The sequence below is a fragment of the Amblyomma americanum genome, chromosome 2 (genome assembly GCF_052857255.1).
Source record: "Amblyomma americanum isolate KBUSLIRL-KWMA chromosome 2, ASM5285725v1, whole genome shotgun sequence".
Taxonomy (NCBI): Eukaryota; Metazoa; Arthropoda; class Arachnida; order Ixodida; family Ixodidae; genus Amblyomma; species Amblyomma americanum.
The window spans coordinates 66,154,123-66,179,856 of record NC_135498.1 but is presented as its reverse complement, the minus strand read 5'-3'; the positions used below and the strand labels follow the sequence as shown (position 1 = coordinate 66,179,856).

Genomic DNA, 25,734 nt, shown 5'->3' with positions numbered 1-25,734 from the left:
TGGTACCAGCAGTATGCACAGGAACATCATTTTTCACATCTTGGGACATCTTTTTACGCATTCAGAACCAGCGTCCAATTTGTGCTTTTTTGCTTCGCACTTTACTCATGTGGCCTTCTTTGTGATATGTTCGGCATCTCTCACAGAAAAAATACTCCAGACGGCGGTCCACCTCGTGCAATGGTAGCACGGACCTACTTAATTAGGCCGGCTGGTCGGGGCGCACTCAGGTGTGGAAGTCTATGCGAGCACGCTTGACCTTTCGCTTCAATTATTATCAACTGCGTATTAATTGCAAAGCAGGGCATTTTGTCACAGCTCTACTCTCGAGCGATGTTATTTTCTCTGATGAAGTACCACAAATCGAAGTCAACAAAGAGACAAATAGATTTCAACCATGGCAGGTGCCGCACCATATAATATATATACGCCGTTCTATAGTGTTCCTTGAAAGACTGTCACACAATGTCCACGTGCTCTGTGGCCCGGGTCGTCAGAGGCGTTTCCACAGTTTCACTTTAGCAATGTCTTGGCAAGGTCTCGAGTGCGGCCAGAGAAACTGTAATGAAAGCGAACATTTTCACTTTCGTCGCCAAAGGCGTTGTTAATGGCTAAAAACTGTCCGTTCTATCCGCGACACTTAACAAGGAGCGTTGGAGGTGCTTTTCAGCATAACTGTGCAAGAAATGTCTCCGAACTGTATTCTTTCGTATGTGTCGATTAAAGGACAAAACAAGTCCGGTAGCTCGTCCTACAAAGAGACCTTTGCGAGGCGATAACTTCGTTTCAATTAACGAGTGTTCACAAGTATATTTAAGTACGAATAACGAGAAAGCTTGCAACACTGTAAAGCAGCGACGATTTCAAAAGAGAAAGCATAGATCACGGCATGCGCATTATGTTGCCAGTTGCGAGTTTTTAATATACAGGGTGTTACGTGCGAGTGGGGTTGCATGAGAAGTAATGAACGTGAACAGCACTGCCTTGCTGGCAAAGATATCCGTTCTATATAGGCGACATTTGTAAAGGGCAGATGATGCTTCCCTTCTGCAGAACAGCGGTTGTCTCTTCTTTTGGCCGCTGGTTTTTTTCCTCGAGAGCACTCACCTTGTTCAAGAAAACCAAGTTTGTGAGGTGGGGAGAACTTGTTTCAGTGAATAAAAACTCGCAGTTATGTTTAATTATGAGTGAGAGACTTATACGCTTTGTTGTTGTGTCATAATATCGTACATCAAAGAAATAAAGGAGCTGTCAAGCATCTGCTGCGTTAACCTGTCTCCATGCTTTCGTGGATCCGATAGCGATATGTATGATTTTGAATGTTCTGTAGGAGGAATATATAGGTCCTTGTTTTTTTTCATTCAGCGGTGGAAGCAAAACATTCATGAAGTTTGATTCATACATGGTTTTTTCTCCGAAGACGTAACACAATTTGTAAAAATAGACTTTTTGTGTTAGAACTGCGCTTTTTTCATCACATCAATCTAAGCGATATAGTAAATCAGAATACAGCTAATACATGCTAACTAGCTGGATGATTAACTAGTATTGAATACTTTTTGATTATCACTCTTAGGCTGCCTATTTATTTACAGGCTTGTAGCCCACCGTAAGTAATATCGATATCAGTTTTAGAATTTAGAAAACGCGGTTACCCTCTGCGCTGCGCACGCTAATTTCGGCTACATCGCGCCAAAAAACACGCGCTTTCGAGAAACTTGTCGGCAAAGCAAGGAATCTCTGTGTCTGCAAAGTGTTCAGGCTCAAGGTCTGCGGACGTGCCTAGGACTGCCACAATGCGCGTCTACAGCCGCAACAGTACTCATCGCTCAGGAGAATCCAGTGACTGCCTATGTCACAATCGAAGCCTTAAGAGCGCATATTCGTCACGTCTCTCGAATTCCTGCACACCATCTTGCCAGTCTTCCTGCTAACCGGCCGAGTACATCGTTTGCGAAAATTATTGATGTCCATCGCGACTTCCTACCAACGCAATCTACACCAGCCTCTAGACCGTCTTCTCCTTTATGGAGTCTGCACAAAACTCGTGTGCTTCTTTCCATACCGGGCATCAAAAAGAAGGCTTATTTATTGACGACAGCACTAAAACAGACCACTCTAGAATATTTGCACGAGAAACACGGACACCGACTGCACGTATACACCGATGGCCCAGTGACCCCTTCCAATTACTCGGGCTCCGTAGTCAACCCCGTAAGGGCCATAGTGAAGAAAGTGAAAACATCACACCATACTTCATCGACTGGTGCAGCAGAACTTACTGCTATTCCTGTCGCCATTGAGCACATCAGTGAAGAAACACCCTAGCAATGGTCTGTTTTCACTGATTCAAAGGCAGCCCTCCAAGCGTTACAATCTGCTCTTCGTCATGGGTCCCATGAACAACTTGTCGCCGAAATCCGAGAGCTCCACCACACAGCCATCAACAAAGGGCACGATATTGTTTACCAATGGCTCCCAGGACACAGCGGCATCGCAGGCAACCACCGCGCGGACGAGGCCACGTGAACTGCTCACCATGAGGGTGATTGTATGTCCATCCCCATCTCGAGAGTCGACGCAGCGGGTAGGCTTAGACCACTGTGACGGGATATCACGCTTGCCGCGTGGAATTCTGGCCCATTCTCGCATTCGCGTTTAAGAACCTTGGACCCAGATCTGAAGCTTCGGCTTCTATCCGGCCTTACAAGACGTGAAAAAACTTTGCTTTGTCGCCTGTGGCTTGGTGTAGCCTTCACCAAGCACTACTCCTTTTTAATAGGTATGGCTGACAGCCCTGTATGTGCCATCTGCGGCTGTGGTGAGACTATAGCCCACATTCTTTGCGAATGCCCTGCCTACATACAGCGCCGAAAGACCGTCTCTCTGCCGTGCACTGGAGCATCTAGACCTGCGCCCACTGACGGAAACGAAGATTCTCGGCCACTGGCCGCGGCAGTTGTCGGCGGTGAAGGCCTCCAAGGCACTGCTCCGCTTTTTGAGGACTTCTGGCCTGCACGATAGGCTGTGACTTTACTGAACGGTGTGACTTTAATTTCCTGCTACTGTCTTTTCCCTTTTATCTTTTTCTCCTCTCACCCCTTTCCACCCGTGCAGGGTATCAAACCGGCTAATCGTCTGGTTAACCTCTTTGCTTTTCCTCCTCCTCCTCCTCCTCCTGCTCCAGTGCACGTAGCTCGTTGAAATTTTCTTCGTCCACAGCGCTCTGGGTATCCTCGCTTCCGGAATTCTAAAAACTGATATGGATATTACTTACGGTGGGCTGCACGTCTCTCAATAAACTCAAGTTAAAAGTTTAAAGGTGAAATATTCAATATTATCTAATCAGTCTACTAGTAAGCCGCCGCGGTGGCTGAGTGGTTATGGCGCTCGGCTGCTGGCACGAAAGACGCAGGTTCGGTCCCGGCCGCGGCGGTCGAATTTCGATGGAGGCGAAATTCTAGAGGCCCGTGTACTGTGCAATGTCAGTGCTCGTTAAAGAACCCCAGGTGGTCGAAATTTCCGGAGCCCTTCGCAACGGCGTCTCTCATAGCCTGAGTCGCTTTGGGACGTTAAACCACCATAAACCATAAACCAGTCTACTAGTTAGCACGTCTAAGTTCTTTTGTGGTGTACTATACACCGTTAGCAATGCTATACCGAAAAAAGCGCTACTTTAACTCAAAAGCCTATTTTAAAAAATTGTGTAAACTCTTAGGGGAAAGACCCTGTGCAACTGCTTGCAATAGTTCAATATACCGGGTGGTTTTTGTTAGAAAGTCTAAAATTTTTAAAGGCAAAAACAAAAAAGACTAGTAGCCACCGTTAGTAATAGCCATATAATTTTTTTTAGTATTTCAAAACACGATTGCCTTCGCCGATGTGGCTGAACTAACATTTCTCGTGCCATTCAAAAACCACGCGTTTGCGGGAGGGTGCGAACAGACGTCATTCACATCGGGGCTGCCATGACGCACACACCACGTGACAGTCTCAGCTCTTCCCGTGCTGCCGTCCTCCGTGTTCCTCACCCCTTCGCTGCTCCAGCGCGGGCGGGGCAAAGAATGTCACCTTTTTTGTACGTGCTTCAAGGAGTGTACGATTTGATTGACGTCGCTCTACGCTCTCCATGCAAGCGCGCGGTTTTCGAATGCCGCGAGAAAAATGACCAATATTATGGTCGAGCCTTGGCGGCGAGGATAACTGCGTTTTAGAAATTCTATAAACCGATATGGCTATTAATAACGTCAGCATACAGATGTCCAATTTTAAACAGTGCCAGTCGGTAATAGCTAAAAAGTTCATTATTAGAATTTAGTTAATCACTTTACCAGTTAGCATGATTCGCCTGTTTTTTTTTTTGACGTCCGCTAAAACAGGTATTACTATGTGCAAAAAGCGTCTCTTTACCTCGAAAAGCCTATTTTTAAAAGTTTTGTACCTTCTAAAGAAAACACCTGGTATATAGTGTTTCACTAACTCTGCTTGCTTACGTTGCTCGAGCAGATCCCTCTCTCAGATTTATTTCGAGTATATTTTCCTCCATTTTTCAGTCGTACAGCACTGTCGTGGTGGCCAGTGACAGTCGGTAAAGGACCCAGTACTGCATGACGAGTTCATGCTAGCATCGCTTCTCGTGGAATGCCTTTAAATCTCGGACGTTTCTTGATTTTGCAAAGAAGATTACGATACCAGCTGTTAAATTCAGGTGCTTGGCAACAATTTCCAGGAAATCTAGAGGCAGCTTTCGTTGTGATTTGTGGCAAAATAGCAGTGCATCAGAAATGGAAACGTAACGCGCCGAGTACTGACATCCAGATGTGTTCAGACGTGCATTCACTATGCATTTGTAATTTGCCAACCAACGCTGCCTCAGATTGTTGCTGAGGATGTGTTTCTTGAAACAAATTTGCAGGTTGCTGCGGTTTAGCAGGAAGGTGAGACGGCATGCTTCTGTGCAATCTAAAGTTATCCAGAAACAAGAAATGCTAGGGATCCCGACAGGAGACACGAACGACGCTCATCAGTTTTTTCTTTATTGCATGAATATACACATCAATAATATATCGTAGTGTGATCGGTGTGAAGTCCTCTGGGTCCGCTTTATGTTCCTCGAAAATATACTCTTCCGATGGTCGCTTGTTGATGTAGTCGGATGCAACAAAACACCAAAAATGAGCAGCATAAAAAGAACGCTGCGCCCAACGTGGGGCTCGAACCCACGACCCTGAGATTAAGAGTCTCATGCTCTACCGACTGAGCTAGCCGGGCGATAGGCGACGGGACAGAGAAGCATGTATTACCGCACATGCTAGCTGGCCCGTCAGGCAGCAACCCTTCTGGAGTCTTGCCAACGGGCGTGGCAGAGTTCATTGGCCGATGTCTTAGCGGCCGCCGCTTAGCAGCGGTACTGCTGCAACGTCGCCGGGCAATTGTGTGCAGCACCTGGAACTGTGCCAGCCGAAACCAGAAACTCACATACGAAGCACAGTAGAAAACTAAGGAAAATAGCAAGTCTTCTCGTTGGCTCGATGAGGCAACCATCTGGCGCTCGCGTGCAGTCCGACATCTCAATCAATCAATCAATCAATCAATCAATCAATCAATCAATCAATCAATCAATCAATCAATCAATCAATCAATCAATCAATCAATCAATCAATCAATCAATCAATCAATCAATCAATCAATCAATCAATCACTTTATTTCAGCTTCTTTTACAAAACTGAGGGTGGCAAGAAAAAAGCAGTCATTACGACCGCTTGACAAGCCTCGCCACCCCTACAAAGAGGCAGTTTGGTAGCGACTGTGATGGTTACATACACTTGTAACAACGCAAAGGTACATGGAAAGACAAGGCGTGTAAAATACATGCTCAAAAGGAAATATATATTTTTTTGAATACGTGCATAAAAAGAAACTTTTTTTTTTTCAAATACATGCATGAAAGGAAACTTTTTTTTTTATTAGCATGGACAAGTAGTATTTCCGGACAACAGAATAAAGGTTTTACACAAAATTTACAGTTCAATGCAATAGAGTTCTATACATGGGTACACATACTGTGGCACCTAGCTTGAAAACACATTTCGAATAGCCGAGACAGACATGCTGTGTAACGTGTCATAAAATGGCGTGTTCAAGTATTTCGGAAGAATGTATTTTAGTGTGGAAAAGCCATAGTTTGTTCTGCATCGTGGTAATGAATAGGTCATACGCTGTCGTGTCACATACGGTGTCCGATGTAGTGTAAGTGTCACAATGCCGGAAAAAAATGCGTCGTCTTCGGCTATTATTTTTTTATAGAACAATGAAAACCTGTAATCGAACATTCTTGTTACGGGTTTTGCAGTACTAGAAGCTTCTGGATGTTAGATGCTGTGGTTTGTCCCCATACAAGGAAGCAATACGATACATAAGAATAAAAGAACGCATAGTACAGATTAAGCTTGGTTTTGGCGGGTAGAATATGTTTATTCCGCGAAATTATCCCAATATATCTGGAAAGGGATAGGCACACTTTGCTTACCTGGGCGTCCCACGACATAGTAGCAGTAAATACCACTCCGAGTAATGTGAAGGTTTCCACGTACTCAATGGGGGCGTTGTCGAAATAGAGTGGTGGCACACTGCCTATATGCTGCCCCTTCGGATGGAACAATAAAGCTTTAGTTTTTAGTTTGTTTATTTTTAATGAGTTCAAAGATGACCACTCAGATAATGATGACAAAACTGTATTTGCGCTGCTAGTTAGTTCTTTAATGTCAGGTGAGGACAAAAATAGACTGGTGTAGTCAGCATATATGATGTATTTAACTAAATTACTGATGTTGCATACGTCATTAATATATATGTTGAATAGGAGTGGCCCCAGAAGGCTGCCCTGGGGCACGCCGTTTGTGATTGCTAACAAGTCCGAAGAGCAGTGATTTAAAGCGACATACTGGCGACGAGCACTGAAATACGATTGAATGAGACAACAGAGGGCGTGGCCACGTATACCGTAGTGGTCGAGTTTTTTAAACAGAGTTTCGTGATTCAGTGTATCGAATGCTTTGCTAAAGTCTACAAAGACGCCTAAGGTGAGGTGTTGAGCTTCGAAGTTATTTAATATGTATTCTTTTTGATCAAGCAGAGCATGCTCAGTTGATCTATGCTTGGTGAATCCATACTGACAGTTGGCTATTACACAGTGCTTCTGTAGGAAATTGTAGTATCGTCGATGCATTATTCGCTCTAGCCCCTTGTTGAAAAAAGGTAGTACAGATATTGGCCTGTAATTTCCTAGAACGTTTTTATCACCTTTTTTATAAATAACCACAACTTTGGCCACCTGCATGGCAGCGGGAAAACGTCCTTTGCGAAGCGCTGTATTGTAAATATGTGTGAGGCATGGCACGATCAAAGGTAGTACGTATTTTACAGGTAAACTTTGAATATTACTTGGGTCAAGACTTGTCGTGTTCTTTAAACTTTTGCACACTGAGTAAACCTCAGCTTCGTCGGTTGGTTCAAGAAACATCGATTCGTTTAGCCTGTCGCCCAAAAATCGAGACATACCTGGATTGTACTGACTGCTTCCAACTTCAGTGAAATATTGGTTGAAGGCATTTGCAAGGGACGGCCCAGCTATTTCCTTGCCATGCATAACTAGGCTCGCGAGGTCCTGATGTTGGTTATTTCGATTTAGCAGAACATTTAGGCGTCTCCACTTTTCTTTCGGGCGGTCGGAGAGATGGATTGTACTGACTGCTTCCAACTTCAGTGAAATATTGGTTAAAGGCATTTGCAAGGGACGGCCCAGCTATTTCCTTGCCATGCATAACTAGGCTCGCGAGGTCCTGATGTTGGTTATTTCGATTTAGCAGAACATTTAGGCGTCTCCACTTTTCTTTCGGGCGGTCGGAGAGATGGATTGTACTGACTGCTTCCAACTTCAGTGAAATATTGGTTAAAGGCATTTGCAAGGGACGGCCCAGCTATTTCCTTGCCATGCATAACTAGGCTCGCGAGGTCCTGATGTTGGTTATTTCGATTTAGCAGAACATTTAGGCGTCTCCACTTTTCTTTCGGGCGGTCGGAGAGATGCGCATTAAACAAATTATTATAGTAGGCAGTCCTGGATGATTTAATTTCGCTATTTAAGCGGTTCCTTAGCGACTTATAAGTGGCTAACACTGCGGGGGCTCTACTTTTTATGAAAGTCGCGAAGGGCTTATGTTTCTTTTTTACCAGTCGTACCAGGCGAGCAGTCATCCATGGCTTTCGTGCTTTTTTTGAAGGTTTAATCTCAACGATAGGGAAACACTCATCATAGATTGGGAGAAAGAGCCGAAGGAGCTCACTGTATGATTCATCGGGTGTTGTGTGCTGGAAAACAGGATTCCAGTTCACAAGTGAAATACTGTTCCTGAAATGGTCAAGGTGGTTTTGGGAAAGTAGCTGTCGACGGACTTTCAAGGCTGTCTTGGCGAAAGGTTCTTTTTGAAGACGGACGAAGATAGGAAGATGGTCGCTAATGTCTATCGCAATACGACCGACAAATGACGCATCCTCGCGATTGGTGATTAGTAAATCCAAAGAAGAAGAAGAATGTGAGGTAACACGTGTAGGTCCGCGGATTTTATTTTGGAAGCCAGCTGTTTGTACGGTGACTAACATGCGCTCTTGCACTGAACTGCTTGTGCTCATATCTATGTTTAAATCGCCCCCGATGCACGCCAAGAAGTTTTCAGAAAGAAAAGATAACTCGTGTTCGAAGCTGCCAAAAAAATTGGCTATATTGCCATGTGGGGGACGATAAACAACGCAAAAAGCTTGACCGCCACACCTAACTGCCAGCATTTCTATGTCGTCGTCACTGAAGCAGTGATCAGATAAAATGTCACAGGAATAGTTTTCTTTGATCAACATTGCCACGCCTCCGCCCCGCTTCGTAGTACGATTAAGAAAAAAATGATCTGTACCCGGGAAGATGGATGACGTCAACGTCTGAGCGATACCATGTTTCCGTTAATAGAATGACATCAAAGGGACAGGTTAAGCTGCATAAAAAGTATGTTAGTTGGTCAGCTTTGTTTACGGCCGATTGCATATTCAAATGCATGATTTGGCAGCATTTGTCTTTGTTTTGCGAAAAATATGCGTTGAGCTTTGAAGGTGTGAAAAGTGGCGATTCCTCCATTGGCAATGTTAGAAGAGCCATTTTCACGTGTGCCGCTTTACGGCGTCCCTAATTCATCTTCGATAAGTCTGCTTGTGTGTAAATGTGAACCACCGAAGAATCGTCAGTTTGGCGGGCTAGAATAGTGCCGTTCCTCGTCCACACATGTTTCCACGAGACCTCCTTCTTTCTCGCAATCGCAGCGCCCAGAAGCCTTTTGTTGTCAGGTGTCAAGTGTTCAATTACATAAATCGGTGGTGAAGTTGGCAAAGAACAATCTACACTGATGTCCTCATTTGTCAGACGTACTTTTTTCGCCTTTTCCAGCACTGCATCCCGTTTTACACGGGATTTAAATTGAACAACAATGTTTGAATTATTAGGGTCACGAGTGGGCACTCGATGGCAACACGCTACGTCCGACTCAGTGATAGGTTCATGAATAGCATCTCCAAGGTTTGTAACAAGATTAAGAACATTTTCCTCGTCTTTCTTCAGGACACCTTTAATTTCAATGTTCGACCTTCGTGAATACTGTTCCGCATGATTAAGCTTTCTCTCGAGCTCCTTTGTCTGTTTTTCCAGAGCAGCACACGCCACGCTCAATTCGTTGGTTATTTGCTCCAACTTTGCGTTCTTTTCCTTTTCATTTTTTAGTTCCCTTTTTAGGTCCTCAATTTCAGCATGCGCGTGGTCAATGCTCTTAATCATCTCAGTTTGCTCATTGCGAACTATTCGGATTTCATTGCGTTGGTTTCGTTCGACAGATTCTCGTGACGCTTTCAGTTCCTGCTTTATCTCTTCTTTCAACTTTGACAGATCGGCTCGTATTTCATCCTTTACTTTTGCCGCGTCTTTTGACATTTTCAGAACAACAGGGCACACACCAGTTGGCAGCAGCGGCGACGGACAAGAAATGCAAAAAATTTCGATGTGTAAATGCCAAGCACTAACCTGCGGAACCGGGCAAACGGAGCGTTAGGCGTTGTTTTCCGTGCGTCGTCGCTACTGCCAAATGATGAGGGTAGCCAGCGATAGCGGTTTTATAGCCGGGTCGCGGTACGTCACTGCTGCTGGTGAAAGCAGACGACCCTCGTCGGTGATGATTACGTCCCCTGGTGCCGGTTGTCCGGTAAAGGGCAGCGCGTCCAAGCGGGGGAATGCTCAGTCGGCTAGAAACTGTCGATAGGCGACGGGACAGAGAAGCATGTATTACCGCACATGCTAGCTGGCCCGTCGGGCAGCAACACTTCTGGAGTCTTGCAGAGGGGCGTGGCAGAGTTCATTGGCCGATGTCTTAGCGGCCGCCGCTTAGCAGCGGTACTGCTGCAACGTCGCCGGGCAATTGTGTGCAGCACCTGGAACTGTGCCAGCCGAAACCAGAAACTGACATACGAAGCACAGTAGAAAACTAAGGAAAATAGCAAGTCTTCTCGTTGGCTCGATGAGGCAACCATCTGGCGCTCGCGTGCAGCCCGATATCTCGTCCACACTTCGTGCTAAGATTACGGGCGCACCGACCACACTCGCGCCCACGTTAATTAGAGGCACGGAAGATGAGCTCAGGGAGAACTGTGCCTCCAATTCGCATACAATTTTCTCTGGCATCAAGGATACAACCTTCAGCGTATCGGCGAGATAAATGATTAAAACCTCCACAGCTAGCCTGGTTACAAAAAGGAAAATATTCAGGGCATAATATTCAAGGTAAGGAAGCCCGGATGAAAAAAAAACATGTAAGCGCATCTAGTTTTCAAGGCATAGCATGAGGCTCGGTGTAACGATTCTTGCTGCGTTCTAAAGACGCTGTTCAAATATGTCGTCCTTTGTGTAATGCCGTTCTTAAGTGAACAAATGCTTCATTCATTCATTCATTCATTCATTCATTCATTCATTCATTCATTCATTCATACATTCATTCATTCATTCTCACCCTTAATGAATCTAGGTTACCAGGATCCACCCAAGAAACGAACCAGCCCACATTATTTTCCGTTTTTGCTTCAAGGTCGAAGTACGTACATGTGTGCTTGCTAACAAAAACAATTGGCGTTGGTTTAGCTCTGGTTAAACCTGGAGTGACGCGATAGCTACAGCTGGCCGAGTGGAACTTGGTCACGTGACCAACCACGTGATCAGCCACGGCGCCGCGCCGCCGGAGCTGCTCCGCACCACGTGACCAACCACGTGACCAAGTGGCGCTACGGCGCCGCCACGCTGAAGGCTCGAAATGCTACCATAATGTAGCTATCGCTAGAAAACGTGACATCTCGCGCTGATGATGGCGACATCTGCAAGTTTACCCGTGGCGCTTCCCTCGTTCAGATACTGCTGCTAAATGTTGCACTTCGGGAGGGAATATGTTTGGGCGAGTTGGTTCATTGTTACACAAAAAGCATGGCACGGTAACTACAGAGGACGAGGCAAGTACATGGCAAGCGCTTGTCGTTAATTAAATTTCCTAAATTTCCCACATGGATTTGTCTCTCAGTTTACTTCGAGCGCAGAGAGCTTTAGCTCAGGCGGCGTTTTTGCTTTCACAAACTGACTCCTTTCGCATACCCCCCCCCCCCCCCCCCCGCGGCTTTATTCACGTATTCGCGTTGCCAGCAGCCATGCAGAAAGTATCTCCATAAAAATGTCAACCTGCGGCGCCAGCTTAGGCCAGTGGTGACAACGTCGTGATCCTTTACAAAGCACTGCCTCGCGAAGTAAAAGGGACAAAATAATTTATTCGCCCACTTCTCGTTTAATGTCTATAGTTATTGGGCACCCTAGCCCCGTGGCATTGTACGCCCGAGGCAGGCACAAAGGCTAGCGAGCTGGGCAGAGTCAGATGCTGAAACGGGAGGGGCTTCACTTACCCTTCCTTTTTACTGGTATTCAGTTATAAAAGCCGCTGCTACCGAGTTCGTTAAAATCGCCTATTCAGACGGATAAAATCAATCGCAGAAGTGCTAAGAAAAAAAAAGAAGAGAAGAATCCCTGCCGCGGTGGCCGCCTTTAAGCGGAGACAAGATGCGAAATGCAAGCGAGTTTTAGAAATCTCTACGTGCCCGAAATTATTTGGGAACCAGTAACCATGGCGCCCCTATTTCTTTCTACCATTTCCTTTATATGTTCTTTCACTGGCCGGTTCAGGTGTCCAGTGAGAGTGAGGTACCTGCTGTGCGTTTCATTTCCTCAAGAACATTCACATTTGCAGTAAAATAAGAAGAGACAAGAAAGCACTCAGTGCACAAAGTGAGGAAAATGGATAGCGGCACCGGCCCCTCGAGGCCATTGCCCCGTCAAAAGTAACACGATACGCTGCCGCGATGGCATTTCCTGTAAGGGCTGCACACGACGCACTTCAGGAAAAGAAGCCGGCTTCTTCTTCGTCCCGTCGATAGCTCAGTTGGTAGAGCGGTGGACTGTAGGAGGCTTCGCACTATGGGCATCCATAGGTCGCTGGTTCGAATCCGGCTCGACGGAGAATTTTTTTTCCTTTGCATCCTGAGTAAGCTTGCGCAGTGAACAAGTGCTGTGATTACCTTCAGCAGTTATTACGGTCGTCCTGTTACCATTTTTACTAATGTGATTTAGATTTCCGTTAGGGTGCGAAAGTTCAGCTTTCGGCGTGAGCAATCTTTCGTCTGGCACGAACATCGCATGCAAACTAGAGGCACATTTGTCCCCGAAGCAATCTTCCGGGGTGCTAACGTGGACGCGGCAGCGCTGCTTGTTTCATCCAGCCGAGTCGGTACACCCGCGATCTTAATCCAAGACAGCGCGAAGTGTGGTCGAGACGTCGGAGTGCACGCCAGCGCCAGGTTAGTTGCCTCTTCGAGGGACAAGACGCTTTTCTTCGTTTTCTACTCTACTTCCCGTCTCGGTTTCTGGTTTCCGCTGGCACAGCTCCAGGTGCTGCACACGTTTGCTCGGCGAGGTTGCAGTAGTAGCGCTGCTCTGTGGCGGCCGCTATAACATCGGCCAATGAACTTTGCCACACCCCTTGGCAAAGCTAAAGAAAATTGCCGCCTGGCCGTGCACCCAACGGATGCAAGCTAGTCTGCCGCCTCGGCCGTTGCCCGGCTAGCTCAGTCGGTAGAGCATGAGACTCTTAATCTCAGGGTCGTGGGTTCGAGCCCCACGTTGGGCGTGGTTTTTTTAAACTCCATTTTTTGACGGTTAACGTCATTCGTGTTCTGAGGCAGCTGGAGTGATTTGGCCGACATGTTACCGCACCAGCCGAGTGTGTACGAACGCGCCTGGGCTCGTCTATACCATAAGTCTGCGCTAGAATATTTTCTCTATGCCTATGTTATATCTTCCAATAGATGGGACGGTCGGTGACGGGAGCGGTCGCATACCGCGTCGGCTCCGGGACAGATCGCAATCCATTGCGATACACCAACTTTTCCCCCTGCAAGCCTGGTATCATCGTCTCCAGGAACCTCAGGGGCACCCGTCTACCCCACGTTTGTTAAGGTGGGGCCAATTTTTGACCACGTTTCGGTCATTTGAAGCTTTCGTCACGCCGCGATGGTGCTAAACCTAATGGCGCCGGGGCCTGCGATGGCCCCGGTCGGGGATCCCTCGGCTCTGGCGGCTCCAAATCAAGTCACCGGATACGACCCGCAGTCCTTGCAGATCGTAACAATGGATACCTATCAATCCGAGGATACGACTCAAGGCGAAGATCCTCTACCAACCGAGGACGATTACCTCCAAGATATGGTCCGCGTCTGGCGCGGAAAGAAGAACACGGCGGCGGCATCGAGGGACGCTGGTGCTGGTGCCACCCAGCAACAGGCGCCGGCAAGCTCTGCGCATACGCAGGGCGGGAGTGCGCTGAACGCAGCCTCGAAGAGCTCCAAGCAACTCCGGTGGCGGCCGCAGAACACGCCGCGCATTGAAAAAGATGACATCGTCGTGGTGCTGAAACCAAGAAACACGGTCGACCTCAAGGCAACTTTTGGTTCTGAACGTAAAAGCGCAAAAAACACAAGGACACAGACTAAGCTTCTTCTTCTTCGCTTCTTGCATGAAATAAAATCAGTTGGAAGTAAGCGCTCGTGTTGTCTGCCTTAGTCTGTGTCCTTGTGTTTTTTGCGCTTTTACGTTCAGAATGGAAAACCAACTCGCCCAAATGCAGCCATTATCAACTTTTGGTCCTGGACGAGCCGGCGCTGCAGTCCGCAGCATCCTCAGGGACGACCCAAATGCTGGACTTGAGGTGTGGCCCGTTTGGGACCAAAACGTCCTTGTATGTGCACTGAAATCTGTCGACGCCGCGGAGAAGCTACTCCGGGATATTGTGCTGCCGGTAGGCGAACGCGAGCTACCGTTCCGGGGACACCCTAAACTCTCCGGTGCCTTCTGTCGAGGCGTCGTGACTGTTTCGCCAGACGAAACGTCTGAAAGCGTTAAACGAAAACTCAGTGCGGAACAAAATGTGGTGTCTGTGCGCAAGCTAGGGGGAACCCCGGTTGCGGTGATCACCTTCGCGGGGACCAAGGTGCCACGGACGGTGTTGTACAGCTACGAGCGGCTCCCTGTTCGCCTGTACAAGAAAACAGTACCACCATGCCACCGCTGTGGCACAGTGGGCCATCGGGCCGATGCGTGCCCGCGACCGCAGCCGGGCCGCTGCAAACGCTGCGGAGTCCAGGTTCCCGATGCCACTCCTGACGGCCCGGCAGAACATGACTGTGTTCCGAGCTGCCTCATCTACGGAGGCGGCCACCCTACCGGAGCTCCTGGCTGTGCCGGGCGGTTCCGGAAAGCCATCAAACCGAGCTCCCCATCCGGATCCAAACAGAAGACAAAGACGGGGCCCAAGCAGGCTCCTCCGCCCAAGGCCAGGAAAGCCCCAGCCAATAAGGAAACCAAGGCCAAACCCGGCACATCGAAACCTGTCAAGTCCGCGACCCAGGCGGTGCCCACGGTCCTCAACGCCAGGGACTTCCCGCCCTTGGCACCGTCCAACCACAGGTGAGCAGTGGGAGTAGGGCAGTCTCCGGCCCCCCTACCCGTCCCTCCCCTACATAAACCGCCCTACAGCGCGCAAAATTCAAGAATTAGAGGCCAAACATGCCGGGTCATCCGAACTAATGCAAGAAACTGAGCCAGATGACGAGGATGACGGATCATCCGTAACATCTTGCCTCAATAGCGTCTCGCGGCAGTGCGGGGACACGGTAGTTGGATCTGCTGGTCGCGTCGCCGGCCTAGAGGCACTGCAGCGCCAAACCGAGCAACTGGAGGAGCAAGTGGTGGCCCTCCCGAATCAAATCATGTCAGCAGTCCGCGAGTCCTTCCAGGACATGTTCAAGGCAGCTTTAACGCAAGCACTTCCTGACCTTATGGCCCAGGTCACTGACTCGGTCCTTGAAGACGTGCAGCCCTGGGTCAGCACCCAAATAAAGAACGCCACTAGCTGCGAATCCACTCACCTACAACGTAAGACAGCCTCCCGCCAGGCAGCGGAGGAACATGGTTCATGCTCTGCAGCTGGTGGGTCGGTGCGGCCAATCGCTGGGGTTGCGCTGGCTCCCGGCCAGAGCTAGTCCGCTCGCCCGTAAATAAATAGAACAAAATGGCTAGCAGATCTAATAGGAATGATAAAAGCCTTGAACAATTCCAGATCATCCAATGGAACTGCAGGGGTTTCAGAGCTTGGAAAAAACGGTCACACCTCCAGCTCTACCTGCAGTCCCTAGGAGACATGCCGGCACTCATTGCCCTGCAGGAGCCCGGCATAGACGCTAAATTATCAAGCTACAGCACCTTTCAGGGGGGCGCCTCTACGTGCATCTTGGTGAATAAAGCTTACACCGTGGTTCAGGTCGACTTAGACTTGAGTACCGAGCAAGAATATACATGGTCCGGGTACTGCCTCTCAGACGCCGCGACCCGTCAATACATATCCTCAACATATACTGCCCTCCGCATAAGCCGCGCGTAACTTTTAATGAAATCTTCCTTCGCGCGATAAAAATGGCAGCCAAAGAGCCTCTAGTGATCGTTGGAGACTTCAGTGCTCCCAGCCTTCATTGGGGCTGCCACTTCGAACAGGCAAGAGGACGTAAGCTGGCGGAGCTCATCTCCACCCTCAGCCTCACGTTGCTCACGGACCCGGCGTATCCCACCCGAGTGGGGAATTCGGTAACCCGCGACACGTGTCCCGACCTTTCTCTCGTTAAAAATGCTAGAGCGGCTGCTTGGGAGAACTTGGGAGATTCTCTAGGCAGCGATCACCTCCTTCTCCGGATTACACTCATGGCGAAGGCAGCGCGCAAAAAATGAGGTCAGGCCAAGCTGACCGATTGGCACAAATTCCGAAATCACACTATCCCTCCCGTACTATTTTCCGGCGGCCACGCGGAGTGGGCTAACCACATATACAACATTCAGAAACAACACGTCACAACACTACAAACCACCGAAGAGATCCCCGCAGTGAACACCCACCTCCTGCATTTGTGGGAGGCGCGCCGGAGCTTAACTAAACGGTGGAAAAAGCAGAAAACTAATCGCAAATTACGCGACCGCATAGCCAAACTCACAGAGCAGGCTGCAGCGTATGCTGCCGAACTCTCAGATTCAAATTGGATAGCATGCTGCGACGCCGCAGCTCTTCAGATGAGCTCGAAGGGGACATGGCTTCTCTTTCGCAGTCTAATCGACCCCTCCCAAACGAGAGGGGAGACGCAAAAGCAGCTCCGGCGGGCTCTGCAAGGGTATCAAGGTACGACGGCGCAACTTGCGGGCACTCTGTGCGACAGATATCTCTGTCGTACGGAGGACCCGCCTGGGCCTGAGTACATGTACTCTGGCAGGCCTAATGAAACACTTGATGCCCTTTTTGAGTTGCACGACCTTAAGGTGGCCTTAGCAAAAATGCGCCGGGGTACGGCTCCGGGACGGGATCACATAACAGTGAACCTGTTGGCGAACCTACTGGACCCAGCCTACCTCCATTTATCAGAATACATCAGCCAGATCTGGGACGGGCGTCCACTCCCTCCCGAATGGAAAACGTCAGTTGTGACGTTTATCCCTAAAACAGGTAAGGCCGTGAATACGGACAACCTGCGGCCCATATCACTGACCTCATGTGCGGGCAAGCTTATGGAGACGATGGTTCGGGATCGCCTCTCTCCATACCTGGAGAGTAAGGGCGTCTTTGCGGTCACCCTGTTCGGGTTTCGCCCCCACATGTCTGCACAGGATGTCCTTCTCCAGCTGCACAGGGATGTAATACGACCCACAACTATGCAACACAATGACAAAGCCATCCTCGCCCTTGACCTGAAAGGGGCTTGAATCTGAATCTGATATTGAATCTGTGTGGTGCTGCGTGAATTTAGGTTTCAGGAAAGTGATCATCGGCGTTTGCTATCGCTCCCCTTCCAGCGATATGTCATTCTGTGATAGCTTGCATGACAGCCTGAATCAAATCACTGTTCGATATCCCAGCGCACAAATTCTACTTTTGGGGGACTTCAACTATCCCAACATTATCTGGTCACACACGTTCCCTTTTTCTAACCCACCGAGCGCAGAAACTAACCAATTTATCACCATCTGCGCAGACTTTGGCTTGACACAAATCGTCACTTCACCCACACGTGTTACTCAAAATTCATCCTCTCTTCTAGATCTTGTATTAACGACTGCAGAAGATTGCACGTCACCTGTAATACATATGCCTGGCCTGAGCGACCACGATGTATTACATTTCACGTTAACTCATGAACACGTACCTTCATCAAACCGCTCCAAAAATATTAGGGAGTACAACAAGGCTAATTTTCTTGCTAATAATGATGAACTGAGCTCTTTTATAGACATATTCTTGCCTAATTACCTCGAGCGCTCGGTGGAAACTAACTGGTGCATGTTCCGAAATAAGGTATCTGAATTGATTAACCGCCATATTCCTCTTCGGCGCGTCTACTCGAATAACCAAGCTCCATGGTATAATCGATATTTAAACCGCCTTTCTAAAAAAGAAAATACTTTTTAGAACTGCTAGGAATTCATTAAAACCTGAGCGATGGACTGCATATAAATCAGCTGCCTTAGCCTATTCCCGTGCACTAAAGACTACTAAATTTTCTTTTTTTAATGTAACCCTCCCGAACATCTTAAAGTGTAATCCTAAACGCTTCTGGAGCATAATAAAACCTAGCACTAACGACAAAGTGTCATTACTTTTAGCAACTGGAAATCCCATTCCGGACCATCTTTGTGCCACTTCACTAAATGACTCTTTTGTCCAGTGATTTTCTTCCTCATCCGTTGATCGCCACCATCCCAAACTCCAATCGTGTAACTACTACTGTATGGATCCAATTGTGTTTGACTCTCATGGCATTATACCAATCATTAATAATTTAAAACAAACATCTTCTAGCGGAATCGATGGCATTAATAGCAAATTTCTTCGGAATACCGTTGAATATACCTCTATCATTTTGGAAAGCATATTCTCACAGTCGTACAATGATGGCGTACTACCCGAGGACTGGAAAACTGCTAAGGTCATACCTGTACATAAAGCCGGTGACAAACAGAACCCATCTAACTATCGACCCATCTCTCTCACATCAATACCCTGCAAAATAATGGAACATATAATTCTCACTCACCTTGTTAACTTTCTTGAAGATAATAGCTTCTTTTCTCTGACTCAGCATGGCTTTCGGAAAGGTTTCTCCTGTGAAACTCAATTACTTTCCTTTACTAATGATCTGCACTTCTACTTAGACTCCGCGTTTTCCACAGACTGCATATTTTTCGACTTCGCTAAGGCATTCGATAAAGTTAACCATTCATTACTTCTATATAAACTCAGCATTCTAAATATTGACCCTTCTGTTCTGAACTGGATTCGCGCGTTTCTTTTTTCTCGCCTTCAGTTTGTGCATGCTAATGACACTAATTCTTCTACCGTGCCAGTTGGTTCTGGGGTTCCTCAAGGATCTGTCCTTGGCCCTTTACTGTTCCTGATTTATATTAATGATCTGCCTGCTACTGTTAACTCTAGGATTTGTTTGTTTGCCGACGACTGCGTGATTTACCGTAAAATAACTAACGATTCCGATATTCGCTCTCTCCAGGTCGATCTTAATAACATACTAGACTGGTGTCATAATTGGAAAATGGAACTAAATATTAAAAAATGCAAATCTATGAGAGTTTCACGTTCAAATACTACTTGTCCTCCTTATTTTCTTCACAGTCATCCCCTTGAAAGCGTAAGATCGTACCGGTATCTTAGCATACATATAACTAACACCCTGTCCTGGAAACTTCATATAGAACATATAGCATCTAAAGCAAACAAAACGCTTGGTTATCTTCGAAGAAATTTTACACTTGCTCCATCTTCATTAAAATCATTATTATACATGACCTACGTACGACCGCAAATGGAATACGCTTCATCTATATGGGACACTGGAGAGGTCTCACTGACACAGGTTCTGGAAAGTGTCCAGAATCGTGCAACTAGATTCATTTTAGGCAATTACCATCGTACATCTAGCGTCACCCAAATGAAAAAGTCTTTAAACCTCCTGCCCCTAGCTACCCGCCGTAAGCACTTCCGCATCTGCCTATTCCATAAGATTTTCTACTCCAATTTTCAACTTCGTTCTCGATGGATTCAACCAGCACCGTTCATTTCTCACCGTCGTGATCATCAACACAAGGTCACAGTGCCTCATTGTAACACAGTGACATGTGCGCAATCATATTTTCCGCTAACTTCTAAAGAATGGAATTCCCTACCCGCATCATTAACTAGCATCACTGATTCAACTCAATTTAGAAGAATACTTACCACTCTGATTACATAATGATCGCTTTTATATTTTATTGGAGTGTTGTGTTCTCCATATATTAGTATTGTTCTTAAACTATTTTATTAATCTGTTCCGTGTTCAATTTGCTCACTTCTTTTTATCCTGCCTCCGTTGTTCTATAGTTTTGTATGAATTGTGCTTTGTTTATTTTTCTTGTTAACAACTGCCCTTCCCCTCTGAAATGTACTTTGTAACTTGAGGGTATCACAAATAAATAAATAAATAAATGTTAAACACGGAAGCATCCTGGCCAACTTGTGTTCTACCGATTGTGGGGCTACGGCCTACGCGTATGTAAGAATTTTCTTGACTAATCGCCAGGCCTTCCTTCGGATTGAGGGCGAGGAATACGGCCCTTACATGATGGGAACACGGAGTACCCCTCAGGGAGCGGTGTTATCACCGCTCCTGTTCAACATAGCTATGATGCGCCTCCCAAGCCAACTGGCCCGGGTTGAAGGCATTCAACACGCGTTATATGCAGATGACATTACAATTTGTACCACTGAGGGGAGCCTTGGGGACATGGAGGCCCGCCTTCAGCAGGCCGCTTCCATAGTCAATGCGTATGGCATGGACTGTGGGCTCCAATGTGCTCCAGCGAAATCAGAGCTTCTGCATGTCAGAGCGAACCCAAAGGATAGGACAGCAATTCACATCTCTCTGTCAGGAGGTCCTATTAGAGAGGTGGAGGAGCTCCGTATTCTGGGCCTTTCATTCACCACAGACTCAGACCGGACTCCACCATTGTGAAACTCAAGAGAGTAGGCGAACAGGTAGGGCGTATGATCCGCAGCGTTTCCAACAAGCGGGGCGGTCTGCGGGGCAGGGACGCGCTTCGGCTCGTCTATGCCTTCGTGACTAGCCGGATCCTCTACGCCGTGCCATATCTCCGCACTACTAACCAAGACGAGGCGCGAATAGACGCCATCATTCGCAAGGCAACTAAGCGAGCCCTGGATCTCCCGGTGGCTACCTCTAATGCCAAACTGAAGGCATTGGGGGTGCTAAACTCCACCAGGAGCTGCGGGAGGCCCACCTCGTGAACCAATACACATGGCTCATGCAGACGGCCCCTGGGCGCCGCCTGCTAAACCGCTTACACATCCAACACGACTGCATTCCAGAGGAGACGGAGCGTATCCCGGTACTGTGGCGCCATATTCTCTGGGTCTCCCCGCTCCCCCGTAACATGGACACCGACATGCACGAAAACAGACGACAAGCGCGGGCTCGGGCTCTTGAGAGACAACACGGCTCCCGACCCGGTGTATATTATGTAGACGTAGCAGGGCTATCGCCCACGGGATTTTACACGGCCGCTGTTCTTCACCAGGAAATGCACGTCGATGGACTCTCTTTTCGAGCCCCGAATTCAATGCGAGCCGAGGAAGTAGCGATAGCGCTTGCTGCCGCCCACGCCAATTCGAGAATCATCATTACGGACTCCCGAAAAGCATGTGATCATTACCTGGCTGGGGAGATCTCCCCCTTAGCTGCTTGCATTCTAAGACGGACTGCCACTGATCCAACACCGAAAAAAATCATTTGGGCTCCGGGCCATCAGGGCGTACGAGGTAATGAGGCCACTGACGCAGCTGCCCGAGCGCTTATTTACCGGGCTCCTCATCCCAGCTCTTCTGGCTCGGAGACTAACCAGCCGCTGCTGCGATTCAGGGAAATAATAACGCATTATAGCGACAACCACCGCCTTTTCCCGGCCCCTGCCAAGGGGATGAGTAAGACGGAGGAGCGAACTTTAAGGCGCCTGCAGACAGGTACTCTGCTCTGTCCTGCAATCTTAAAGCATTACGATCCTAACACGGATGGGCGATGCCTGCACTGTGGGGAGACCTGTGATATCTTCCACATGGTGTGGGCATGTACTCAAAATCCCCACCTCCCTCCTTCCCCTACCCCTTCCAGAGAGGCATGGGAGACTTCCCTCCTCAACTGCTCCTCGCTTGAGTCCCAAAGGGCTCTGGTTAAACGGGCGAGAGACGGGGCATTGTCATGCAATGTCCCGGACTAGGGACGCCGACCATGTAGCGGGGCCACTCTGAGGATCCCAAACTCTATTGCAGCAATTAAAAGTTTTCACCACCACCACCCTAACCACTGAGCCACCGCGGCGGGGCCTCGCTTTGTGCACTGTATCTGCCTCGCTTTGTGCACTGAGTGTTTTCTTGTCTCGTTTTATTTTACTGCAAATGTTAATGTTTTAGAGAAAAGGAAACGCGCCGCAACTGGTGCCTCATTCTCGCTTTAACCAGCAAACGAAGGAATTGTTAAAGGAGAGGGTAGAAAGAGATACAGGCGACGTATTCGTGGTTCCCGATTAATTTCCACCGTCCGGGTTTCTTAAACACTCGCTTGTATTTTGCATTTTTTCTCCGTTTAAATGCGACCATCGCGGCAGGGATTCGTTTTTTCTTGCACTTATGCGATCGCTATTATCCGTACAAAGAGGCGATTTTCACGAACTCGTTAGCAGTGCGTTTTCTAATTTAAAACCGGTAATGGGAGGGGGTAAGTGAAGCCCCCTATCATTTCAGGCTTTGACTCTGTTCAGCTCGTATTTAACATGCACTGACATCGCACTTTGACGTACTCTATGGTGATGTCCACCTAACGCGTTACGCAAGCATCACATTGTGGGAAGGAGCCCACAAGGGGTTTCTGAACGCAATGCTATTCTACACCACTGCAAAAGAGGCCGTTTCTTCTTTCCCTGGACTAGAGCTGTGAGGAAAGCTCTTCAGTAACACGCAACGGACAGTGCTGGTCTAGCTGTGCTGGTGCAGCGCTGGAATTGTCTGGCATTATGTACTCGCGCAATTAACTTATGTTGATGAACAGACTGCATGTATGGCATTGTTTGCATTGTACGTTTGAATCTGAATTTAATTCTTCTAGCACTATTACTATTTTGTTCGTAACTCATTGTACTGCGTATGGGACGCATGGTGTAAGAATATGTTCTTACACCATGATGTGACGTCGCGGCTGCAAAAATTGTTCCCCGGCCTAGTCAAGGTCTGTTGACCGCTTTCTGCCATATGAGCTTTTAACATTGTACGAATGTTGGGAATAAACTCGATTTTATTTGAGAAATTACGCTAGCTATTTCTTTTTACTTTTACTGTTTGCGTTGTGACACCACACCCAGCAAGCAGTTATCAAGGACGCAGCGCATTGGTCTGGGATCGCTCCATCACCGGCCGCCATGGCGCACCCAACTGTCGACATCCTCTTCTACTTCCCGATGATTTACTAGTTTCGCGCGGACGCCGTCGCTTTAAGAGCGCTGTATATGCCTGTAGTACACCGGAAGAAGTTGGCCGGAGATCCCGGGTTCGAACCCGGCTGCGGCGGCCTCGTTTCTTTTCCTCAAGATCGCCCAGAGCAGCCCTTACTTCGGGAGGCAGTGCGAAAGCGTAACGGCTTTTGTCTTCACGACAAAATGGCTCCTGGGTACCTGCACTGCGATTCAAAATGTTCATGTGACGACGTTAGTCTGCCGGAGATCATTTCAATTCTGTGGGTTGCTCTTAGATTGGCTGAAAAATATGAAAAAGAATACTCCGTCGAGCCGGATTCCAACCAGCGACATATGGATGTGCGCAGCAATTGACCTCTACAGTCCACCGCTCTACCAACTGAGATATCGACGGGGACGGAGGCGACGCCGGCTTCTTTTCCTCAAGTGCGTCGAGAGCACCCTTCCTTCGGGATGCGGTGGAACGAGACAATGGCCCCAAGCGGCCTGCTCGGCAACTCGCCTTCCCGCGTTTCGCACTAAGAATTTCTTTACATAACCATTGTTCTGATTGGCTTTCCCCCGCGTTTCTTCGTCCTATTGAGATGTATTTTAAGTGAACTACTGTAGTTGCGGTAAATTGTTCAGATACTCCATTTTCAAGAACTCCTGATGCAAATAAGTGTTCCAAATTGCAGTAAAATGTCATAAAATTGCCGGAAGATATACGCTAACTATGACCCCTGTCATCTGCATTATCTACACCTTTAAAAGCCCAAAGGGCATCACTTGAGGGGGCAGGGGGGAAAATATAAAACACATGAGATGGCGCGCGGACGTCGCCCAATATAGCAGTTTTTGCACGCAAATTTTACATCATAATGCAAGAACAACGAAAACTAGAAACCCTAAAGAAGGCAATTGACCGTTTGGAATAAAACGGTGACACAAGAATGATTAAATCACTAAACGGTAATAAAATATTCTTTAAAGGGTCAGCAACCGAGGAGGAAAATTTTTCGCGATTAGATATAGTAACATCAAAACTAGAAAATCTACAAGGACGTGCGCTGCATTGAATTTTCTTTACCCATTGTACTATAGAGCCGACTTTCGGCCCTAAGAGGTTCGAAGGAAGATAAAATGGTTAAAACAATTTTATAATATTATCAAGAACAAAACACTGAAAAACAAACGCGAATACGTTGATGAAACTAGCACGCATAACGCAGAAAAAGCATCCTGGAACAAGCTGCCAGAACAAGCTGTAAGTGTTGAGAGTGTATGAGTGTCCTTATCCTTCATTTGGGGTGTATTTAAAAAAGTTTGATCAGTGGGGTATCGATGTGCTCTGTAGTGCTTTGTTAAAACTGTTCTGCATTGCGTTGTTTCCTTTCCGTTCCGATTTTAAGCAGTTTGAAACCAATTCCATTAAAATATTTTGCTCTCGGTTTCGCGTGGACTGTATGTGCACTCTTCTGCTTTCATTCTGTTGTCATATTACTTTGTACAATCCACACATTTCCACGTTTCCATATCTGCAGCGCTAAAGACGGGACAGAAGGAACACGCACGTTAAACAACAGAGCGCTGTTTTTCACGCCGAGAAACTTGACTCACCATGCAGTGGCATCGCCGGCAACGAAGAAGCTGACGACCTCGCGACCGCTGCACACCACCTACCTGCCAGCGATCTGCCCCTTGCACTGGAGGACGTGCGTGCGGCCATCCACGAATATCTCCGAAAGCAGCACCCCGACCCACGCATCGCAGGAGGTGAGCGCATCGACAGTATCACCGGCTGTCGCGCACTTACACAGTCACAACGTGCAATGATCCTCTGCGCGCGCATTGGCTGCGTGTGGCCCGGGGAACGACGGGTGCGTCACGGAATCGCGACGAGTGATGTGTGCGACGGATGCGGTGCAGTGGAAACACTAGAAAACCTGCTGCTTCACTGTGCCGCGTTCCCTGATGCTCGTCGCGATATGCTCGCGGCCTATAGGGCGCAGGGCATACTACCAGACTCCATCAAGCGTTTTTGTGGCCGCAGGGCAGTGCGCGCACTCGTGAGCGAACTTTGGCGAGCCTCTGTGCATTCCTCGAAGACACGGGCTTGACTTCCCGTCTGTTCTGCGTCAGGTAGTTACACGCAGTGACCGAACGCTCCGCGAGTTCTACCTTGAACGATTAATAACTCGACGCCCCACTCCAGTTGTAGCCAACACAGTGCTGTGCGCGTGTGTGATTTAATTCCTCTAAAATGAACTTATCACGTGCACAACCTGGGCACATTTCTTATTTTGTAAATAGTTTGTACATATTACTTCTCCCCCTATCCTCTCTTCCTGTCCCCTCACCTCTTTCATTTCATTTCTCCATTCTGCATGCTATCCTCTATTTCCGCTTCCCCAGCTCAGGTGCTTCCGTATCGATGGCAGATGCCGGGGCTAGC

The 25,734-nt window shown here is 47.8% G+C and overlaps 4 non-coding genes and 1 pseudogene across 4 annotated transcripts; 3 read left to right on the top strand and 2 right to left on the bottom strand.

The window, feature by feature from the left end:
* Positions 1-5,198: 5,198 nt before the first annotated feature.
* On the bottom strand, positions 5,199-5,271 carry TRNAK-CUU (transfer RNA lysine (anticodon CUU)). Its single transcript has one exon. It is a non-coding gene; the product is annotated as a tRNA-Lys (tRNA).
* A 7,275-nt stretch (positions 5,272-12,546) lies between these two features.
* On the top strand, positions 12,547-12,638 carry TRNAY-GUA (transfer RNA tyrosine (anticodon GUA)). The gene is given in 2 exon segments: positions 12,547-12,583; positions 12,603-12,638. It is a non-coding gene; the product is annotated as a tRNA-Tyr (tRNA).
* A 594-nt stretch (positions 12,639-13,232) lies between these two features.
* Positions 13,233-13,305, top strand: TRNAK-CUU (transfer RNA lysine (anticodon CUU)). Its single transcript has one exon. It is a non-coding gene; the product is annotated as a tRNA-Lys (tRNA).
* Positions 13,306-20,488: 7,183 nt separating this feature from the next.
* Positions 20,489-22,052, top strand: LOC144118652 (uncharacterized; annotated as a pseudogene).
* Positions 22,053-23,603: 1,551 nt separating this feature from the next.
* On the bottom strand, positions 23,604-23,694 carry TRNAY-GUA (transfer RNA tyrosine (anticodon GUA)). Its single transcript is given in 2 exon segments — positions 23,604-23,639; positions 23,658-23,694. It is a non-coding gene; the product is annotated as a tRNA-Tyr (tRNA).
* Positions 23,695-25,734: the final 2,040 nt, after the last annotated feature.